Source organism: Micropterus salmoides, unplaced genomic scaffold, assembly GCF_014851395.1.
Source record: "Micropterus salmoides isolate LMB-PRFRI ecotype aquatic unplaced genomic scaffold, ASM1485139v1 Ms_hic_scaffold_4, whole genome shotgun sequence".
Lineage (NCBI taxonomy): Eukaryota > Metazoa > Chordata > Actinopteri > Centrarchiformes > Centrarchidae > Micropterus > Micropterus salmoides.
This window is the reverse complement of record NW_024043372.1, coordinates 39,165,487-39,174,139: the sequence shown is the minus strand read 5'-3', so window position 1 is coordinate 39,174,139 and position 8,653 is coordinate 39,165,487. Positions and strand designations below refer to the sequence as shown.

The 8,653-nt window shown below is 44.5% G+C and overlaps 1 pseudogene; it reads right to left on the bottom strand.

The window, feature by feature from the left end:
- Window positions 1–2,134, bottom strand: part of LOC119886490 — a 6,110-nt pseudogene extending 3,976 nt beyond the window's left edge.
- Between the last annotated feature and the right edge of the window lie 6,519 nt (window positions 2,135–8,653).

Genomic DNA, 8,653 nt, shown 5'->3' with positions numbered 1-8,653 from the left:
GCTTCAGATCAGCACTCACCCAGGGTTTGTTGTTGGAGAAACACTGAACCTTTTTCTTGGGCACAGTATTCTCCACGCAGAAATGAATATAATCTGTGATGCAGTGACTCAGACTGTCGATGTCCTCCCTGTGTGGGTAACAGAGCACTTCCCATTCAGTGGACTCAAAAGTCCTTAGTGCCTCACTAGTCTCCTCGACCATTTACTCACATACCTGGTGGTTTGGGGGTTGTTTTCTCACCACAGGTATGTAGCAGGCAGCAGATAGACCAGGTTGTGTCTGAACAGCCAAGTGGGGGAGAGGTTGAGTGAGCATCCTTGGTGTTTACATACAGTAATCCAGTGTTTTATTGTCCCTGGTGTGGCACTGAACGTATTGGGTGAAGGTGGGGAGAGTGGTGGACAGAGAGGCATGGTTAAAATCCCCCGAGATGAGGAGGAGGTATTGGATGTCTGCAACTGTGTCACAACAGACTGTAGGAGCTCGCATGCTGCTGCAGCATCGTCCGAGGGGTGTGTGTGTAAACAGTTATCGCGATAATGTGCGAGAATTCCCTCGGCAGGTAGTATTGCCCAATGCTAACAGCTAGCAGCTCAATGTCTTTAGTGCATTGCTGTTCTTTACACTAATGTGGCCCGGGTTACACCATCTGTTGTTAACAAACATCGCTATTCCCCCACCCTTCCTCTTACCGCTTACGTTTGCTCTCCTGTCCGCTCTCACAAGCTGAGAACCTTCTAGTGAAAGCAAAGAGTCTGGGTCAGTTTCATTCAGCCACGTCTCCGTTAGCCATGATGCTACACTCATGATACTCCCTCTGCAGCCTGGTTAGCGCCGTTAGCTCTTTCATCTTATTGGGGAGAGATCTCACATTCCCCATAATGACGGACGGAAGGCACGGATTGTTCTTTTTTTCTCCCGGCGCCTAATTCCTGCTTTGCATCCTCTCCTTCTTCTTCTTATTTCCTCAGGGATCTGCGGATGTCTTTTGACATAGAAGGTGACATATTTGTAAGAAATTATGTGTTTGATAAAATACCTGATTCCTCGAAGATCATGCACGGTTGGATCTCCAGCTTTTTACCCTGGTCGGATGGACTTGCAGATGGTCACTTGGCTGAAGTTTGTGAAGAAACTGTGGTCCACGTACCTCACATGGTATGGCCTGGGATTGAAGCGAGCTCCCCGGATCACTGCAGCATACTCAGCCGGAAGACAGAACTCTCTATCTCTCAGTTTTCTCTCTCTCACACTGTGCACAGAATCGCACTCCATTTGTGTGTGACCTTGTTCAAGATACTTCTGCGTCACTATCTTCTGTTTTTTGGTAGCAGTCCACATAGGTATTGTGTATATATATACTACATATATATATATATACACAACACTGTATTACCTCTGATGGCTGCATGGAGGCCGTACATCTGGGTGAATGGCGTCGTAATGGTGTAGTGGCATACTTCTCCGTCCCCCACTGTCCAAAACAGCACACACTTCCAGTCATAAACAGCATATTATGCTCATTTCTTGGCCTTGCGCTTTAAGGTGAAGTACAGAACAACCTGGGCCCTCTGGAGGGCATTTCTTTTCATATGACCCAGACCGAGCAGTTGTGGCAGCGATCTCCTCCCATTTATGTCTTTATGGCCTTTCCATTTACGTGGTGGTAGCTAAGGCTGCGGGGCTCAGGCTTCCAGTTGGCTGCTGGGCATGCTGTAACAGTCTCTCTGCTTCCTCCACCCCAGTGATCTCTGATCACAGCCAGCACGAGGGCTCCGCTCAGTCATTGTGTTGTGTGCCCCTGTCTGCATGAGGTGGTGACATATGACGCCCGCCCGCTTGGTGGTTTCATGGCGGCGGGCGATATCATAGGGTTGGGCAAGTGTGTGGGGCCGCTGTTGTAATAGTTTCTGTACAATTATTGCACCTCCAACAGCGTTAGTGAAAACTTCATTGCCTATGGTGTCCTGCTCAGTCTCAGTGTCACTGTAGGCTATCGACACTTTTCCTCTCATCTCTTAAAGTATGGAGAGCTTCACCCAGTTTGCGGACTCGCTGCCTCAGTTCTATAGCCACTGCGGCTGCATGCTCTGAAGAAGAGCCATACGCAGTCTCCATCTCCTCCATCAGCATACTGTAGTCCCACTGTGAGGACCGGGGGTTTCTGTGAATTATAGTCCCCGCAGCACCAACCAGGCAGAACTTCAGCTAGACAGTCATTGTCTGTTCTGACCAGTAATTAGCTTTGGCACAGTCCTTTTCTGGACGGTCATGGTGCAGGTCTCTGGATTTCCTTTCTTCCTTGGCCTTCCTGGACGAGCCCCACCAGCTGAAGAATCCTCCTCAACTCCTTCTCCTCGTGATTAAAAGAAAACAAAAATTCTGTAAATGTTGTCCTCACAGTGTGTCGTAGTGGTGTCTGTGTGTGTATGTGCATGTCTGCATGAGAAAGACAGTGTGTGCAGCTGACTACAAAAAGTAACAAGCCAACTAGAAAAACGCCATTCACTTTAACACACACTACTGCATTAAAACATCACCACACTCTTTTATGTGTGCATCAGAGTGTGTCTCTTAATTAGTGCTGTTTTATTACTTCTTACTCTATTGTGATCTGTAAATTGCTTTGTGCTGCATTTTTTGCATGAAAGATTGTATACAAACAGTTTGCTTTTATTATTATTATACCTCCAAAAAGGCTGTGCACATCCAATGAAGTTCAGGTGCAAGACAAAAAATATATCACTACATGACACAAAGGAAAAAGGTCTGCACACCGTCCCACAGACAAATACTCTTTTGAAGGCAATGCTTAGTTCTATGTGATCAGATCGCAATGTTGCCCTCAAGAACAGTTTTTATTTGGAGTCTAATGGTGTGCAGACCTTTCTGTCCTGGGTCATAATACCTACCTTCATTTTCAAATCCATCTGGCACAATAGCAGCAGGAGACTCAACCTGGTCACACTCAAGGGAATCTTGAAAAGATAATGATAATCAGAATCAGAATCAGAAGGAGCTTTATTGCCAAGTAGTTTTACACATACGAGGAATTGCTGTGGTGATAAGGTGCTACACACCGACAAACATACAGTCGACATAAATAAATGTAGAAATATATAATATGGAATAGAAGAACAACATTGCAGATATATACACTACCGTTCAAAAGTTTGGGGTCACATTGAATGTCCTTATTTTGAAGGAAAAGCACTGTACTTTTCAATGAGATAACTTTAACTGGTCTTAACTTTGAAGAAATCACTCTATACATTGCTAATGTGGTAATGACTATTCTAGCTGCAATGTCTGGTTTTTGGTGCAATATCTACAGAGGTGTATAGAGCCCATTTCCAGCAACTATCACTCCAGTGTTCTAATGTACAATGTGTTTGCTCATTGGCTCAGAAGGCTAATTGATGATTAGAAAACCCTTGTGCAATCATGTTCACACATCTGAAACAGTTTAGGTCGTTACAGAAGCTACAAAACTGACCTTCCTTTGAGCAGATTGAGTTTCTGGAGCATCACATTTGTGGGGTCAATTAAACGCTCAAAATGGCCAGAAAAACAGAACTTTCATCTGAAACTCGACAGTCTATTCTTGTTCTTAGAAATGAAGGCTATTCCATGCGAGACATTGCTAAGAAATTGAAGATTTCCTACAACGGTGTGTACTACTCCCTTCAGAGGACAGCACAAACAGGCTCTAACCAGAGTAGAAAAAGAAGTGGGAGGCCGCGTTGCACAACTGAGCAAGAAATAAGTACATTAGAGTCTCTAGTTTGAGAAACAGACGCCTCACAGGTCCCCAACTGGCATCTTCATTAAATAGTACCCGCAAAACACCAGTGTCAACATCTACAGTGAAGAGGCGGCTGCGGGATTCTGGGCTTCAGGGCAGAGTGGCAAAGAAAAAGCCATATCTGAGACTGGCCAATAAAAGAAAAAGATTAAGATGGGCAAAAGAACCAGACATTGGACAGAGGAAGACTGGAAAAAAGTGTTGTGGACGGATGAATCCAAGTTTGAGGTGTTTGGATCACAAAGAAGAACGTTTGTGAGACACAGAACAAATGAAAAGATGCTGGAAGAATGCCTGACGCCATCTGTTAAGCATGGTGGAGGTAATATGATGGTCTGGGGTTGCTTTGGTGCTGGTAAGGTGGGAGATTTGTACAGGGTAAAAGGGATTCTGAATAAGGAAGGCTATCACTCCATTTTTCAACGCCATGCCATACCCAGTGGACAGCGCTTGATTGGAGCCAATTTCATCCTACAACAGGACAATGACCCTAACACACCTCCAAATTGTGCAAGAACTATTTAGAGCAGAAGCAGGCAGCTGGTATTCTATCGGTAATGGAGTGGCCAGCGCAGTCACCAGATCTGAACCCCCATTGAGCTGTTGTGGGAGCAGCTTGACCGTATGGTACGCAAGAAGTGCCCATCCAACCAATCCAACTTGTGGGAGCTGCTTCTGGAAGCGTGGGGTGCAATTTCTCCAGATTACCTCAACAAATTAACAGCTAGAATGCCAAAGGTCTGCAATGCTGTAATTGCTGCAAATGGAGGATTCTTTGACGAAAGCAAAGTTTGATGTAAAAAGATCTTATTTCAAATACAAATCATTATTTCTAACCTTGTCAATGTCTTGACTCCATTTTCTATTCATTTCACAACGTATGGAGGTGAATAAGTGTGACTTTTCAGGAAAACACAAAATTGTTTGGGTGACCCCAAACTTTTGAACGGTAGTGTACATGTGCATTATTCTGGGTCTGTGCCGTGCAGAAGTAATGCAACGGAAGAGAATATTGTGTACATATAAATATATAAACTGACAACATAAAAATATACAACAACAAAAATCAACAATCGACAACAAATATGTGCAACGTGCCAGGTCTGTGCACGACATGAGATGAAACATTATTTACATGTGCAGAGACATTTGTATCATTTGCAAGGGGGGAGTGTCAGTAGGGGACCCGGGCCTTGTTGATGAGGCTAGCTGCAGATGGGAAGAAGTTGTTTTTGTGGCAAGAGGTTTTGGTCCTCTTGCCAGAGGGGAGAGTCTGAAACAGTTTGTGGCCGGGATGGGAGGCGTCAGCTGCAATCTTTCCTGCTCGCCTCAGAGTCCTCAAGGCGTGCAGGTCCTGAAGAGAAGGTTGCAGCCAATCACCCTCTGTGCAGAGTGATTGATACGCTGCAGCCTGCCCTTGTCCCTGGCAGTGGCAGCAGCGTACCAGATGGCGATGGAGGAGGTGAGGATGGACTCAATGATGGCGGTGTAGAAGGGCACCATCATTGTCTTTGGCAGGCTGAACTTCTTCAGCTGCCGCAGGAAGTACATCCTCTGCTGGGCCTTCTTGGTGAGGGAGGTGATGTTCAGCTCCCACTTGAGGTCCTGGGAGATGATGGTGCCCAGGAAGCGGAAGGAGTCCACAGCGGCGACTGGGGAGTCACACAGGATGATGGGGGAGGGCTCTTCCTGAAGTTCACGACCATCTCCACTGTCTTCAAAGCATTGAGCTCCAGACTTTTCCTGCTGCACCAGGTCACCACATGGTCAATCCCCCACCTGTAGGTGGACTCATCCCCACCAGAGATGAGCCCAATGAGGGTGGTGTCATCTGCAAACTTCAGGAGCTTGACAGACTGGTGACTGGAGGTGCAGCTGTTGGTGTACAGGGAGAAGAGAAGGGGGGAAAGAACGCAGTCTTGAGGGGAACCGGTGCTGATGGTCCTGGAATCAGAGACATGTTTTCCCAGCTTGTCATCGGTGGAGTCAGGCACGTTCAGCTGGGAGAGCTTGTCCTGCAGCAGGATGATGGTGTTGAAAGCAGAGCTGAAGTCCACAAACAGGATCCTGGCGTAGGTTCCTGGGGAGTCCAGGTGCTGGTGGATGTAGTGAAGGGCCATGTTTACTGCATCATCCACAGACCTGTTGGCTCTGTAGGCGAACTGCAGGGGGTCCAGGAGTGGGTCTGTGATGGATTTTAGGTGGGATAAAATTACACTTAATGCAGTATTGACAATTAAATGTTGCTGACCTAATCCTGGTTTACTTCACTGGTACTATACTTCAGTATCTCCTTTGTGTTCTCTTCAGTTCTGAATTTTCAAAGATGCCCACATTAATTTGGATGGACTGATCACCTAGATCTGTAAAGCACTGTGAGCTGCATTTGTTGTAGGAAATGTTTTACACATACAAAAAAAACATTTTAAATAAGTATAATAATATGTACCTTCACTTCCACATTCATCTGGAACAAAAGCAGGAGACTCAACCTGGTCACATCTTGAAAAGATAAAGAAGAACACATAAAGCCCTATTGTATTTAACATTGACCAATGCACAAAGCTCCTCTAAAGAAAACGACATGTCTATCCTGAAAAAGGGACGAGTGCACACAACAGACAACATCATTTAAGGTACTCTGCGTGAGAAATCAGACACTGACGAATACATCTCACTTGTGAAATGTACAGGTAAACAACGCTGTCATGATAAAAAGAAAGCTTTGGATTGGCATCACTGACAATGACAACGTCAGTTGATGTAAGTTACGTTAATAAGTCTGCCCTAGTACTTATACACTGTATAAAAAGTGTTTACAAACATAATCTGATATATCGGTAACTTTATATCCAATTATTTAGTATAAGATACGAACTAATGTTAGCTATCTGGAGCACTTTTCCATCAAAAAATGATCAAATTATGGCTTGCTTAGATGTCTCCCTCTGTAGCTCACTTGATTAGAGCGCTGGTGTTCTAAGCATCTCTTTTCATTCAGACCTAAGTTCGAATCCCACCTCCGGCAGCAGTGATAAGTGCTTTCAACTTCAAACACCTGTGTGCAGTTCAGTTCCCACTGACTTGTTGTGGTGTTTTTAAATTTGTATCAATCAATGTTTACCTGGATATCAGTGTTTCCTTAAGATACTTGATAGCTCGCAATAATTGTTTACATAGAATAAATTTTTCATGAGATTAGTGCTGTAGCAGGCATTTTTGGTCATAGATTGCCCTGTATTGGTGCTTCTTGTCATTGTTATGTGACCATCACAATGACAAGAAAAGGTTACTAACACACTTTAAGCACTATGCCTTAAAGATGTGGTATTATGCTCATTTACAGGTTCATTATCTTATTTAGGGGATGTACCACAACAGGTTTACATGGTTTCATTTTTGTCATACTGCACATTGTTGCAGCTCCTCTTTTCACCCTGTGTTGAAGGCTTTGTTTTAGCTATGGAGTGATGCATCTTGTCTCTACATGATATTTGTTGGGAGTTGCACATGCGCAGTTCCTAGTTAAGGACTTCTAGCCAATCAGAAGCAGAGTAGGGCGGGTCAGTGAGAAGCCGGTGAACACGGCTTCGGTTCAGCTGTAAATGTTCCCCTTACCAGCTTGGCAACAAGGACTGGAGCGAGAGTTTCAGAGTGGTGAGTTATTAATCTGTAACAAAAGTATCTTTCATCCATAAAGTTTTAACTGAGCTCTGTCTCTACATCACAGTAACAACTTTATGTCCACTGACTGCCTGGAGCAGTGTTTTTGAGGGCGTGTCGGAGTAGCAGCTTGGCGAGCGTTATATGAGGTGCATTTTGCTTTCAGTGAAAAGGCTGGACTACAAACCAGCTGTTTTCAAGCGGTTCAGAGCAGAGCTTTCTGTGGGAGATGGGAACTCCCTTTGGGCTGGACTTTGGGCTTTTTCACTTTGCAAACCTGTTACATGCACAAAAAAGGTATAGAACTCAATAAAGGAGAGGGGGAAAGGTATAAAGAATAATGCCACCTCTCTAATAGTCCATTGGTTAAGGCATTACCCTGCAGATTCAAATATTGGCAGTTCGAGCCCGGTTGCAGCACGCCGATGTCAATACTGAACTTAATATGAATATTTCTGCAAATACATCTCTTTTTTGAAGGCCTAAACGCTTTAATGAACTCCTCCTAGAGCGGGTTGGCAGTTTATCGGAAGGTTGGCGGTTCAATCTCGGCTGCATGTCGAAGTGTCCTTGGGAAAGATACTGAACCCCAGATTGCCTCTGGTGGCTGTTCCACCAGTGTATGAATGTGTGTGAATGTTAGTTTCTGTTTGAGCACTTAGGCTCAGTGTGTGAATGTAAAAGCGCTTTGAGTGGTTGAAAAGACTAGAAAGGCGCTATACAAGTACAGAGCATTTACTATGCCTTCATAGTCCAGTTAGGGTATTACCCTGCAAATTCAAAGATTGTTTCTGCAAATACATCTCATTTTTGACAGCCTAAACGTTCTCGAAAACTTACAAAACTCAACACAGGTGGGTCAACAACAAACAGGAAGTCGGCCATTTTGGTATTTGGCGATTTACACACTCCGCACTTTAACTCATCATGCGATTAAAAGAAATTTTCTTAATGTGATTCACACATGATGCACTGGGACATAACATATTGCTACGGGGTGCTCCTTTGCACCACATAGAGGACACAGGAAGTGACTTTTTCCAAAGTGCGTGACAATTCAGAGTAGGGCTGAATGATTAATTGCATTTGTGATATTATCGCGATGTGATAAAAGGAGATTTTCTAATCGCAAAGGGTGAGATTACACTCTGGTCACATGACACCCAAGAATAAAGCAGTCTGCA